The sequence below is a fragment of the Saimiri boliviensis genome, chromosome 3 (genome assembly GCF_048565385.1).
Source record: "Saimiri boliviensis isolate mSaiBol1 chromosome 3, mSaiBol1.pri, whole genome shotgun sequence".
Taxonomy (NCBI): Eukaryota; Metazoa; Chordata; class Mammalia; order Primates; family Cebidae; genus Saimiri; species Saimiri boliviensis.
In genome coordinates, this window is record NC_133451.1 from 144248292 (window position 1) to 144261862 (window position 13571).

The window sequence follows — 13571 nt, forward strand, 5'->3', positions numbered from 1 at the left end:
GTGTATGCTCTTACTGTCATAGTTCCAAAGGGAAATAAAAAGCCAGAGTGAAGTATAAAAGCTGAAACAAGGGGCATGTGCCTTGTCCAGACAATGGTTTATTGTTGAGGTCATCGGTCAGGAGTAATGCCACTGATAATTCTAGGAATAAGACAAGAGGACAGAGAAACTACTTCTTATAGGAGGTGGAAAAAAATATTAATGCAAAAAAGCAAAAGAGGAAAATCTGAGAGAGAAAACAAGAAAGAAAACCTGGTTGCTTTGAGATTTCTTTTTTTTTTTTTTTTTTTTTTAAGTAAAAAATCCATCACTACCAGAAGTTTTCCAGGAAGAACTGTGACTCTATGTTTTGATTAAGTGATTTTTCAACCAGTTTTTCTCTTTGCATTTAAGGAAACAGAATCCTGACGCCTGATTGAATTGTAAGCATCTTCCTGCATCCTTATATCTGAGATTAAACTTCAAAGAATCAACTTAGATCAACTTAAGATCACAAAGGACTACAAAGAAGAAATTTTAGAAAAGAGTCCCCAGATGCACTAAACATATTTCTGTTGAGACACTCCCCTTTCTAGGGGACTGAAAACATGGAGTTTACAGCTCTGGCTACAACCTTGAAGGTAAATATATGTTACTCTAGGGAGCAATGAAGCATTTGGCAGAAGCCTGTGGTAAATGGCACTTCTCTAGGGCTGGAAGAGGTGCCAGCAGAGGCTACTGTTCCTGGAAATTTCCTCGTCCAGTACTCTAATATGAGCATTCATCGGGTCCATTTGGAACTTGCTTAAAAATTTCTTGGCAAAAATTATGGTCGGTGGTGTCAACTGCTTTCACTTGTTATTTTATACCCTGAGGACCAGTAGTTAGAACCGCTGCTTAGAGGGGCCAGGATGAAAACACATTTGAGTGAAACAAGCCATGACCAAGAGTATTAGCAAATACTTCTAGGAAATTCTGTGGAAACATGGAGAACAGGGGCTAGCTCTGAAATCCCAGCAAATCTACATTCACGACTCAGTTCAGCTTCCCCCGTCTTCCTTTTCTGATACCTAGGTGTAGCTGTAAGTGAAAAATAATATGACTGTGTTAAGAATCCTAAGGCATCTGCCTCACACGGCACCCAAACCATTACATTGTAAATTCCAAGACAGGCCGAATCAAGATTACATGCATTCCCAGGTTTTCCTCTTCTGGTCTTCTTTCTGTCCCCACATTTTCACTTATCCTTTAAATCACTGTATCAAGACCTAGTTATAAACATCCACCATACACAGGTAGGCACCATACTGAGTCTCTGACCTCCGGAAAATTTAGAATGTACTAAGGAGGATAGGAAATAAGAGAAAAGCAATGTGGAATATATAACCCAAGAGATGGCTCCAGGTGGTTAGCAAATGTGTTACTATGACCCCAGAGGAATTACAGATCAATGTGAAAGGAATTGCAGTGCTCTCAAATTTCTTGAACAAGAAGTGACTTGAATACCATGACGAGGAGGTTAGACTTAGCTAATTAGAAGGGACAGGAGAGAAGACAGTTTAGGTGATAGGTACAGGGTGAGCAGAGGGATGCCAGTAAGTCAAGCCTTTATCCTCCCTCCCTTTCCTTTCTTTACCCCAAACTCAGTTTCCAAAGATGACTGGAAAATCATTGGAAACTGTTGGATGGAGGGGGGAGTGGTGTAGTGACTGAATGGGGAAAACCAATTTTTTGTCCTTGCATTCTGGAAAGCCCTTTTGACTCCGTTATTCACTCTAGATTCTGAACTAGTAAATGCAGCTCTGGCCTGGGACTAGGCCAAGAAAAGCACCAATTCCACATTTTGGAGCAGGAATTAAATCTTACACAGGATATTAGGTGGCCTTCGACTGAAAGCAACAGAGAACACTATTTAAAATGGCCTAAGCAATAAAGGACATGTATTATCTCATGTAATAAATAGGGTAGAGGTTGGGAATATTCCCAAAGGTTTTCTGATTGGCAATGGGTTGAAAAAGTTGTTATTATCTGAAGACCTGGAATCAGCAGAAAGGAGTGTCTGGGTTAGGCTAAGGCATTTGAGGGCCAAGGTTTTTGTCATGAAGATGAAGCCTACAGGTAGCAGGCTTCAAAGAGAATAGATTATAAATATTTCAGACTCTTAGTTAAATCTCTCCTGGATCAGGGAAAAGATCTGGAAATGGAAAGAGATTCTCTACAAGATGTAGATTTCCCCCATAAGAGACAGCTTTGCAGGACCATTTCAAAATATGTCAAAGAAATGTATTTTGGGGTAATACACTTCAATTTCTTTCGGGGCCGACTATCTACCATGTTGATATCTTTTGCTAGAACGAGGTTTTTTCTGTCAGTCTTAAGGCCTCTGTTTTAACATTAATGCTGGTGCACACAGTGGTGTGCCTGAATTCCACAGGGAGGAGGGTATAATGAGGTATGTCCAACCCCCTTCCCAGAGCTTAATTACTTTTCCAGGTTTCTCTGGAATGTCCTTGGCTGAGAAGGGGGTCCATCAGTTGGCTGGGGGGCTTAGGATTTTATTTTTGATATACAAAAACCATTCTCATAAGGCCTCCAGCAGACCTCTCTTGATATTTCTTGCTGAGATCGGATCCTATGTCCCTTATAGGATTACCATGATTGTTTCAGGTTAATTAAGGTCTACATCCAAGTTACCTTGAAGGGAGGAGGAACACCAAACAAAACAAAGATTTAGAGGGAAAAAAAAAAAAAGAAGAAGAAGAAAATGTCTGCTAGGAAGATGTGGTTTTAAGATCTGCAAGCAAATTCTCTGATACTCCTCTCACTTCAAAAAATTGAACCTAGGCTGGGCACAGTGGCTCACGCCTATAATCCCAGCTCTTTGGGAGGCCGAGGAGGGCGGATCACGAGTGGAAGAGATCAAGAGCATCCTGGCCAACATGGTGAAACACCGTGTCTACTGAAAAATACAAAAATTAGCTGGGCGTGGTGTCACGCGCCTGTAGTCCCAGCTACTCGGGAGGCTGAGGCAGGAGAATTGCTTGAACCCAGGAGGTGGAGGTTGCAGTGAGCCGAGTTTGCGCCACTGCATTCCAGCCTGGCACCTGGTGACAAAGCAAGACTCTGTCTCAAAAAAAAAAAAAAGCTGAACCTAATGTGTCACACCCGCCCTGCCACTCAAACAGCCAATGGAAAGGCCCACGTGACGAGAACTACAGCCTTCTGCCAACGGGCAAGTGAGGAAGCCATCCTGGATGTGGATTCTCCACCCCAGTCAGCTGCCTGCCTTACCAACCCACAAAGAGCCTGACTGAGAGTGAGTGAGCGGACCCTGAGCTAGGACAACCCAGCAAGGCCCGTCCTGAATTCCTGCCCACAAAAACTCTGAGACAGTAAATGTTTGTTGTTTTAAACCACTAAGTTTTGAGGTAATAGATTAATAGATTACACAACCAATTGGGACTATGGTATTCCTTGAGGGAACTTGAATATTCATTCTGTATATGGAAATTGTACACATCCTAAAATTGCTGGACTAAAGTGAGAAGAGGCTGTCTTGAGTCAACTAGATAAAGTGGAAATAAATTGAATTTAGCAATCAGTAGAATTCTGCCCTTGGCTTTCTCAGTAAGAAACACTTATAGGTAATTTCACTCCTCTTGAAATTATGGTCACTATTGATAACATAAATGAACTGAGCTAAATGTTATCTGATGTCTCTTTCAGCTCTCAAACTCTATAGAATAATGAAATGCTTAAAATTCACTTTGTTTCCCCGTAATTCAGAGCTTTGTTTCACTGGCTCTAGAGTTAGATGCTTTGGGTTTAAGTTGCAATTCAGTCACTTCTTAAATAATTGTACTGGTTATGTTGCCATTTTAAGCCTCAGTTTCCCTATAGGTTCATTGAAAAGATCAAATATGATGATGCAGATAAAGCTCTTCGTTTGTGGGGGCACTTAGTAAGTACTTAATAAATATAGGCAATTGTGTTATCTATATTGCAGCAGCACATTTTATAAAATAAAACAAAATTGAAATGCTACAGCTGTATTTTTATGTACTCTGTTGACAGTTTAGAGCTTACCTAAATTATTGTTATTAAAATTATTTTTGTTATTATTTTTAAAATTATTATTGTTATTATTATTGTTATTTTGAGACGAAGTCTTGCTCTTGTCACCCAGACTGGAGTGCAATGATGCAATCTCAAGCTCACCGCAACCTCTGCCTCCCGGGTTCAACTGATTCTCTTGCCTCAGCTTCTGGAATAGCTGGGATTACAGGTGCCCACCACCATGCCCAGTTAATTTTTATATTTTTAGTAGAGATGGGGTTTCACTATGTTGGCCAGAATGGTCTCAATCTCTTCACCTCTTGATTCACCTGCCTTGGCCTCCCAAAGCACTGGAATTACGGGCATGAACCACCATGCCCGGCCAAATTTTTATTATTTTATTTATTTATTATTATTATTATTTTTTGAGATGGAATGTCACTGTGGTCCAGTCTGGAGTGCGGTCGTGCAGTCTCAGCCCACTGCAACCTCCGCCTTCCTGGTTCAAGCGATTCTCCTGCTTCACCCTCCCAAGTAGCTGGGATTACAGGCATGCACCACCAGGCCCGGCTAATTTTTGTACTTTTAGTAGAGATAGGGTTTGACCATGTTGGCCAGGCTGGTCTCAAACTCCTGACCTCATAATCCACCCGCCTTGGCTTACCAAAGTGCTAGGATTATGAGCACAAGCCACCGTGCCTGGCCTATTATTATTTTTTGATATGGGGTCTCTCTCTGCTGTCCAAGCTGAAGTGCAGTGGCATGATCATTGCTCATTGTAACCTTGAACTCATGGGCTCAAGTAGTCCTCCCATCTCAGCCTCTTGAGTAGGCTGGGACTACAGGCTCACAACACCATGCCCAGCTTAACCTTTTAAATTTTTTGTACAGATGGGGTCTTACTATGTTGCTTAGGGTGGTCTTGAACTCCTGGCTTCAAGTGATCCTTCCACCTCAGCCTCCCAAAGGGCTGAGATTAGAAGCATGAGTCACCATGCCCAGCCTTATTTGTCTTTTATATAATCAATGTGTAAAGTGCTTATTATAGGTACATGAAGCACACTTTTATAATTTTTTAAATTGCAGAGATTTATATACGAAGTTTTGCCTAATAATTTATTGTTGGTCATACCCTGGATCAGGAAGCCAACCTCAAACTACAGTCTCATTCCTACAGGAAAGTACAGTCTGCTGTATGAAGATCTATTTTTACATGTGTTTCTAGGAATGCTCCTCAGTGGAAAGTTAGGTGGCCTAGACTTTCTTGATTCTCCCGCAGAGCTCAGGCTGCAGTAAGTACTCCATTTGATTTGCTTAAGCTGGGTTTGTTTGTTTTTGTTTTTGCTTTTTTTTAGTGTAAGATAAATAGAAATCTAAGTCAGTTTCTGCTTGTGCTTAAGGGTCTGTTCTTTAAACATTGAGATCATTGTCAGCCAAACGCTCAGATCTGGTTCCGCTGGCTTGGAAGTCTTTCTCTTCAAGTCTCCCTAACTCTAGTTGCTGGTTGGACAGTCAGCAGTCCTCTGACAGGTTGCTGCCTTCCTCATTTACATCCATAATGCTAAGTTCCCTTTGGTCCAGGTCAGTATTCTGGGATAAGTTTCCAAAATCAATATCTGATGTTTCTATTTGCTCTGGCACCTGCTGGTTTACTTGGGTAGGCCTCCAGTGTGGCAACAGAACTAGAATATTGCGAGGTATCCCTTTTTCTGCTGTACAGCCAGGGTCACCTGAGGCTCTAGCCTGACTCTCCAGATGGAAATACAGAGTATTCTGGGTGGAATTATTTGCCAATGGGCATGTGCTAGGCCTGGTGATTGAGAGTCAAAGGAGTCCAATTTCCTGTGCTCTCAGGTTTTGAATTTTTAAATAAAGCATTGTTTTGTGGGCTAAAATTTTAAAATATAAAGTAAGTTTTATTGTTTCTTTTTTTTCTGCATGTTTTTGCTGCCATCTATTCCTTTATAGCCACAAAGCAGGTGTTCAGAAGCCTATTGATCTCCTGGCAATCTTAAAGGAACTACACTGTAAATATTCCTGATTTACTCAATTATAACCTGTAAGTATGAATTACTTGAACAAATTTACATCTTAAATCAATTTATATTGTGACTGTTCTCTTGTCCTCATTCTTCATGATTTTGTGTAAGTTGGTTAGGGTCCCCTTTCCCTGTTTTAGGTTTCCAGATTAGAACCCTTGTTTTTATACAATGGTATTTATATGGTTTGTTCTGCATTCCCTTAATTATTTTAGGTGTTGGCCTGCCTCACAATCTGTACCTGCTTGTTTATTTTACATCCTTTACATACCACTTCTCGTTTTTCAAGCAAAATCATGCACTTTACGTGGAAAAATATACTGTGCTTTATCAAAGCTGAAAACTTCCAACCCTGACATCTAGTCTCCTAAATTCAGAGTTCTACAGTTTTCAGAACATTCAGAGACAGACTTGTTTGTATAATGTTCAGGAAATTTAAAACCTAGACCTTGAGATTTTCCTGTTATGATTTTTTTTTTCAAATTTAACATTTGACACAATGAAGACAGTGAAAAGGCAACCTGGGGAATGGAAAAAAATATTTTTATATCATATATCTGATAAAGGGTCAATATCCAAAAGACACATAGAACTCCTACAACTCAACAACAATAAAGCAACAAGTAACCCAATTACAAACAGGCAAAGGACTTGAATAGACATTTTTTCAAAGATGATGTATAAATGGCCAACAAGCATATGAAAAGATACTCAGCATCACTAATTGTTAGTTTATTTTCTGCTTCTAGAACAGAATACCCAGACTGGGTAATAACAAACAATAGACATTTATTTGGCTCACAGTTCTGGAGGCTGGGAAGTCCAAGGGCATGGCACTGGTATCTGATGAGGGTCATCCCATGGCAGAAGAGAAAGAGAGCACAAAATACAAAGAGAAGAAATGTGGCCAATCTCATCCCTTTATTAGGAACCCACTCCTGAAATAACTAACCCACTTCTGTGATAACAGCATTAATTTTTTGGAGGTCAGAGCCCTCGTGACCTAGCCACCTCTTAAAGATCCTGCTTCCAAACACTGCTACAATGGCAATTAAATTTCCACATAAGTTTTAGAGGGGACTTTCAGTTCATAGCAATAATGATTAGGGAAATGCAAATTAAAACTATGGTAGATATTGCTTCATATCCATCAGGATGAGTACTATCAAAAGCTAACAAGCAAAACACCTTACATCCAGAAAATATGAAGCACTGGTGAGGATATGGAGAAATTGGAACACTTGTGTGCTGCTGGTGGAGGTATAAAGTGGTGCAGCTGCTATGAAAAGCAGTATGGCAGTTTCTTGTAAAATTAAAAATAGAATTGTCATATAATCCTGCAATTCCAAATCTGAGTATTTATCCAAAATAGTTGAAAGCAACATCTCAAAGAGATATTTATATGCCCAGATTTATAGCAGCACTGTTCACAATAGCCAAGAGGTGGAAGATGTCTGTCAGTAATTATTTTTCCCAACTACATTCATGGACACTTTATTCATTTCTTCTAAGGCTCTAATATCCATTTTTTAAACAGGAACTTTAGGTCCTTTGAAAGGCTAAACAGTAAGTATTGAAAAAACCAGACAATACAAGGCCTAAAAGCTCCCACCATATTAAGCTAAAGCAGAAACATCAAGAGCAAATGTTAGGGGTTATAATGGCTGGAGTTTACTTTCCAAAAGAAAGAAAGCCCAGGTGTGGTGGCTTATGCCTGTATTCGTAGCATTTTGGGAGGCCAAGACAGGAAGATCACTTGAGCCCAGGAGTCCAAGACCAGCCTTGGCAATATGATTAAAGCCATCTCCACAAAAAAAAAAAAAAAAAAAGAAAGAAAGAAAGAAAGAAAAAAAACTTAACCAGGCATGGTGATTGATGCATGCCTAGGGTCCCAGCTACTCAAGAGGCTGAGGCAGGAGGATTAATCAAGACCAGAAAGTTGAGGCTTCAGTGAGCCATGCTTGCTTCACTGCACTCCAGCCTAGGCAACATAAAGATACCCTATCTCAAAAAAGGAAAAAAAAGCTGAGAGAAGCCATTGTCACTCTTACCATTTGGGCCCAAAAGAACACACCTTAGGAAAAGGAAAAATGTCAAGAGGGCTGAAGGTGAAAGCCACATTGAAAGGAACGGTGGAGATAGCCGCTTTCCTCACAAGGAACAGTCGCTGCACTGGCTGCCTCCCCTCCTGCTGGCCCACAATGGCTGCTAAAGCCAAAAGCCGCCTGTGTGTGTGTGTGTGTGTGTGTGTGTGTGTGTGTGTGTGTTTGCATGCACATGCACGTGTGTGCGATGTGCACACATGCACATGTACATGTGCATACACACACCAGAGCTACCAAGAATGATGTACTACCCTGTGGGCTCAGCCACCAGCCATTTCTCCAATTGCCAATAAATGTTTGGAAGAAGTTGTATCCCCCAATTCCACACCTCAGTTGGAAATACTGCTCCAATATAAGGGAGATGGACATCTCCATGATCCTTGCAGAAGCCACCATGAGAACTCCAATGAGAATCTTTTTCTACCTATTTAACCAAGTCCCTTTGTAACAGGGTAACTTCTGAGGTTCTTTAATTTTTATTTCATTATGGTAAGAACATTTAACATGAGATCTACCCTCTTAACAGATTTTTTAGTGTACAATACATTATTGTTAACCATAGGCACAATGCTGTACAGCAGATCTGTAGAATTTTTTCATCTTGCATAATCGAAACTTCATGCCCATTAATGATCAACTCCCCATTTTTTTCCTCTTTCCTGCCCCCAGCAACAGCTGTTCTGCTCTTCTCATTTCTGAGTGTGACTTTTTTAGCTACTTCATGTAAGTGGAATCATGCCATTTTGTCCTTCTGTGACTAGTTTATTTCGCCTGGCAAAATGTCTTCCAGGTTTATCCATGTTGTCCCATATGGCAGGATTTCCTTCTTGGTGAAGGTTGGATAACACTCACTGTATCTATATGTCGCATTTTTATTATTCATTCATCTGGTGATGGACATTTTAGTTATTTCCACATCTTTGCTATGTTGAATAGTGCTGCAATGAATGTGGAAATGCAGACATCTCTTTGAGAACCTGATTTCAGTTCTTTTGGATTTACAGCCAGGAGTGAGATTCCTGGGTCATATGGCAATTCAATCTTTCAGTTTTGGAAGAACCTCCATTCTATTTTTCATAGCAGTCGCATTATTTTGCATTCTCACCAAAGGTATTCAAGAGTTCCAGTTTCCCTACAACCTCACCAATATCTGTCATCTTTTGCCTTTTTTGATAATAGGTGGTGTCTTTTGTCTTTTTTGACAAAACAAACAAACAAAAAAACCTTGTGTTTTTTTAATTTGCGTTTCCCTGATGATCAGTAACATTGAAGATGTTTTCAGATACCTATTGGCCATTTACTTTTGTTCTCGGGCTTTTAAAAAATAAAATCAACCTCACCTTTTACTTCTTTTACCACTGGCTCTCCCAGTTGATAATCTGATAAAAATTCAGCAGGAGACCCAGCTCGTTCCAGCATAACTGTTCACGTCTCTTCTTCACTTCAGGCATTTTCAAGGTTATCTTAAATTAGGAAAGCTCAGCTTGAAATTATTTGCTGGGATTTCTCCTTGCAATGCCTCAGTCTCACTTCTTTGATTTTTGTTTGTTTGTTTGTTTTGTGAGCCTTGCAGCTTTAACTGCAGCTCAGTTGCTGCAAGACTTTTGAGGGTGTGGCTCAAAGGTGTTTGAATATAATTAGGGAATCTAGAATGTCGTGCATGGGAATGCTTTTGATTTTTCTTTTTATTCAAAGAACTGGCACCACATTTGTGTATGTTGAATAAAAAAGCAAACAGAATTATTTATACTGTTCTTACTGAGGTCAATCACTAAATGTGGCAAACAGCAGGTGTTGACAAGATGTTATTGTCATGTCTCCTTAATTGCCCGTTAATTTCTTTTTAAAATTTTATTTATTTATTTACTTTAAAATATATATTTTATTGCATTTTAGGTTTTGGGGTACATGAGAAGAACATGCAAGATTTTTGCATAGGTACATACATGGCAGTGGGTTTGCTGCCTTCCTCCCCATCACCTATATCTGGCATTTCTCCCCATGTTATCCCTCCCCAACTCCCCACCCTCTGCTGTCCCTCCCCTAGTTCCCCCCCCCCACAAACCCCAGTGTGTGATGCTCCCCTCCCTGTGTCCATGTGTTCTCATTGTTCAACACCCACCTATGAGTGAGAACATGCGGTGTTTGATTTTCTGTTCTTGTGTTTTATGGACTCTATAAGTTCATAAATACAATATCTGTGTCTGATTCATTTTTGACATCTACAAAATGAATAGCAAATTCTCAAAATGTTTATAAATGAAGAGAATAATGTTAGTAAGAAAAAATCACCTGTGGATGTTCCAAGGTTGTTAACTGTTAGCCAACAGTGTGAGAGGCAGTAGGAACTACCCCCACAGGGATGTTATTTTCATATGCTTGCCTATCCGCCTCTTAACATTAGAAGAAAAGGATCTGATAATCAGATTTTTGTCCTTATCTGGAAGAAGTTGAGATTTCATCATTTATTCTGAATTGACTTCTGTACTTAGCTGTTTTGAACAAGTTGTATTTCTAAATTTAGGGGGAAAATGGGCATTATATGCTAGCTTTTGGGAGTGGGTCAGAAATTTTGAGCTGCTTCTCTAGAACCAGTAATGGATTTGCATCGATCCATTTATATTCCCGCCCTCACTCACTTGCCTCATTACTATGAAACTAAACGATTAATTGAAACGTTTTTGAGGCAATAGCTAGATTTACAGGTTCACTCTTGGCAGTTAGACATTAATATACTTGGCCTATCTAAGGACTGAACCTGTAGTCATGACCTCATTAACATCATATTCTAGGAAATAAAGCTTTTTTATTCCTTGCCTTTCCATGAAGAGATATATGAAAGGCTGCAAACACAAATAAACACATCATGCAGAGATTTAAGTGTGTGTGAGAGCAGTTTCTGTGGCCACTTCTAAGGTGTGATAAACTGATTAGTCCTAAAACCCCTGGGTTTTTGTACATATGTTTATCAATGTTTCTCTCAAACATAGACTTGAACCTTTAGAGAAGACCAAAATAATAATTCTCTTTTCCATTAGTGATTCTCTGAAGCTATTGGCTGTCTTCCCTGAACTCTACTTCCTCTGCTTCCTCCTACCCTCTCTCCTTTCTCATTACCTCTGCTCCCCTCCCCTTCCCTCCGCTCCCCTCCACTCTCCTCCCCTCCCCTCCGCTCCCCTCCCCTCTGTTCCCTTGATGAACAACAGACCAAAACTCACACCTTCATGAAATGTACAGTATCGAATGGGAAGAGAAACAATGAAGAAGGAAGGTAAGTTACATTTGTGGCAGGTCAAATGTTGATGAGTGATATGGAGAAAACAGATATCTAATTAAATGCAAAATCATAGGTAAATTTAAATTTGCATTTAATGTACAGAGCTTGAGATGCTAATGCACAGGTTGCAAGGGAAAAGTAAACAAAGCATCACAGTATGTGTTATGGATACCCTACCAAACTAACACCCAGCTTGCAATCCAATTTGAGCATTTATGTTTTTATCTTTTTTCATCCTGTTTTCTTTCTTTCTTTCTTTCTTTTTTTGGAGTCAGTCTTTGTTACCCAGGCTGCAGTGCAGTGGCACAATCTTGGCTCACTACAACCTCCATCTCCCAGTTCAAGTAATTCTTGTGCCTCAGAGTCATGAGTAGCTACGATTACAGGTGTGCATCATGCTTGGCTAATTTTTGTATTTTTAGTAGAGACGAGGGTTTCATCGTGTTGGCCAGGCTGGTCTTCAACTCCTGACCTCAAGTGATTTGCCTGCCTCAGCCTTCCAAAGTCCTGGGATTACAGGCATGAACCACCAAACCCAGCCTTTTTCGTCCTGTTTTCAAAGATAGAAGTTGGTAGCTGCTTTAGTGTACAATGAGTCTGCAGGGGAATTCAGTAAAGCAGATAATTACTCTTTGGGGAAGAATCAGTTAAGTGGTTTCCTCAATTCCGTAAGCATGGTGTGAACAGACTCCATTTTCCTGATGGACACTATCACTTTGAAAAAATTTTCCTTGTTCAACAGTATCACTATGAAAAAAATTTCCTTGTTCTGGGAAGGGTCATGTAAGTGGCCTTGCTTAGTCACTTAAGTGCAGGGTGAGTTGGCTGTTATTCTGGAAAAGGTGTATAATCAGAACTTTGATATCTCAGTGTCTTTATAAAGTTGTGAGGTCATGATTGCAGAAAAAGGTGGGGATTTCCTTGGCCAAATGCTCCTGGGGTCATGTTCCATTCCGAGAAGTGACCCTGGATGGGAACTGAAAAAAGTTTGGTTACTAAGGGATTCTTGAGCTCAGGAATCTCAGATCAGGAGGGTCTTGTAATGGGACAAGATATTGGGGATGGTCTTTCTCTGTAAAGAAGTGATGTGCCCTAAATAGTGTGCTCCAAGATGGCCACAGGAGTAGACAACATTTAAGGAAAGACCTGGAGAAGGTGAAGAAATGCGCCCTAAAGCAGAGTTCTTGTATCCAAAGCCAAACTTGAGATTAAGTGGTAGATCCTCTTTACTTGGTCCTGTGGTGACCAGTGGGTGGATTAGGCATTAAGTATCCAATGACTGATCTTTGGCAGAAAGACAAAAAATGAAAATCTGAATTCTTCCCACCCCCAACTTAATTCCCAGAGACAATGGTGAAGACTAAACTGTGACTCCCCATGTGATATGGTTTAGCTGCGTCCTCACCCAAATCTCATCCTGAATTCCCACGTCTTGTGGGAGGGACCCAGTGGGAGGTAATTGAATCATGGGGGCGGGTCTTTCTTATGCTGTTCTCATGACAGTGAAGAAGTCTCACAAGATAGAATGGTTTTAAAAAGGGTAGTTCCTCTGCACAAGCTCTCTTTGCTGCAGCCATCCCTGTAAGACATGACTTACTCCTTGCTTTTCACCATGATTGTGAGGCTTCCTCAGTCACGTGAAACTGTAAGTCCAATTAAACCTTTTTCTTTTATAAATTGCCCAGTCTCAGGTGTGCCTTTATCAGCAGCATGAAAATGAACTGATACACCATAAAAAGAGAATCTCTTAGATAGTGACACAAGATGACCCCTATGGACATGGATCCAAAGCCTGAATAGTCCTCCCCTTCATACAGCACCCAGACAGAACTCAAAGATGAAATTAAGCTCCTTCATACAGGAAATAGTCTTATTTGGCCCCAGGTGCAAGTATCTAAACAAATTTTCAAAATTTCAAACAATAATAGAAACACGTAAGGAGGGAGGAAGAGAAAATTTGAGCAGTAACTACAGAGGAGAATGTATGTGTTGACTAAGTTCAGCTATGCCCAAGGCAAACCAGGGAAAATTCTCAGGATAATCCTGCAGTTAAGGTCTGTGTTTTCCTGCCTTGGCTGGATGTGCAGATGTTAGCAAGTGAACCCCTCTAAGAGA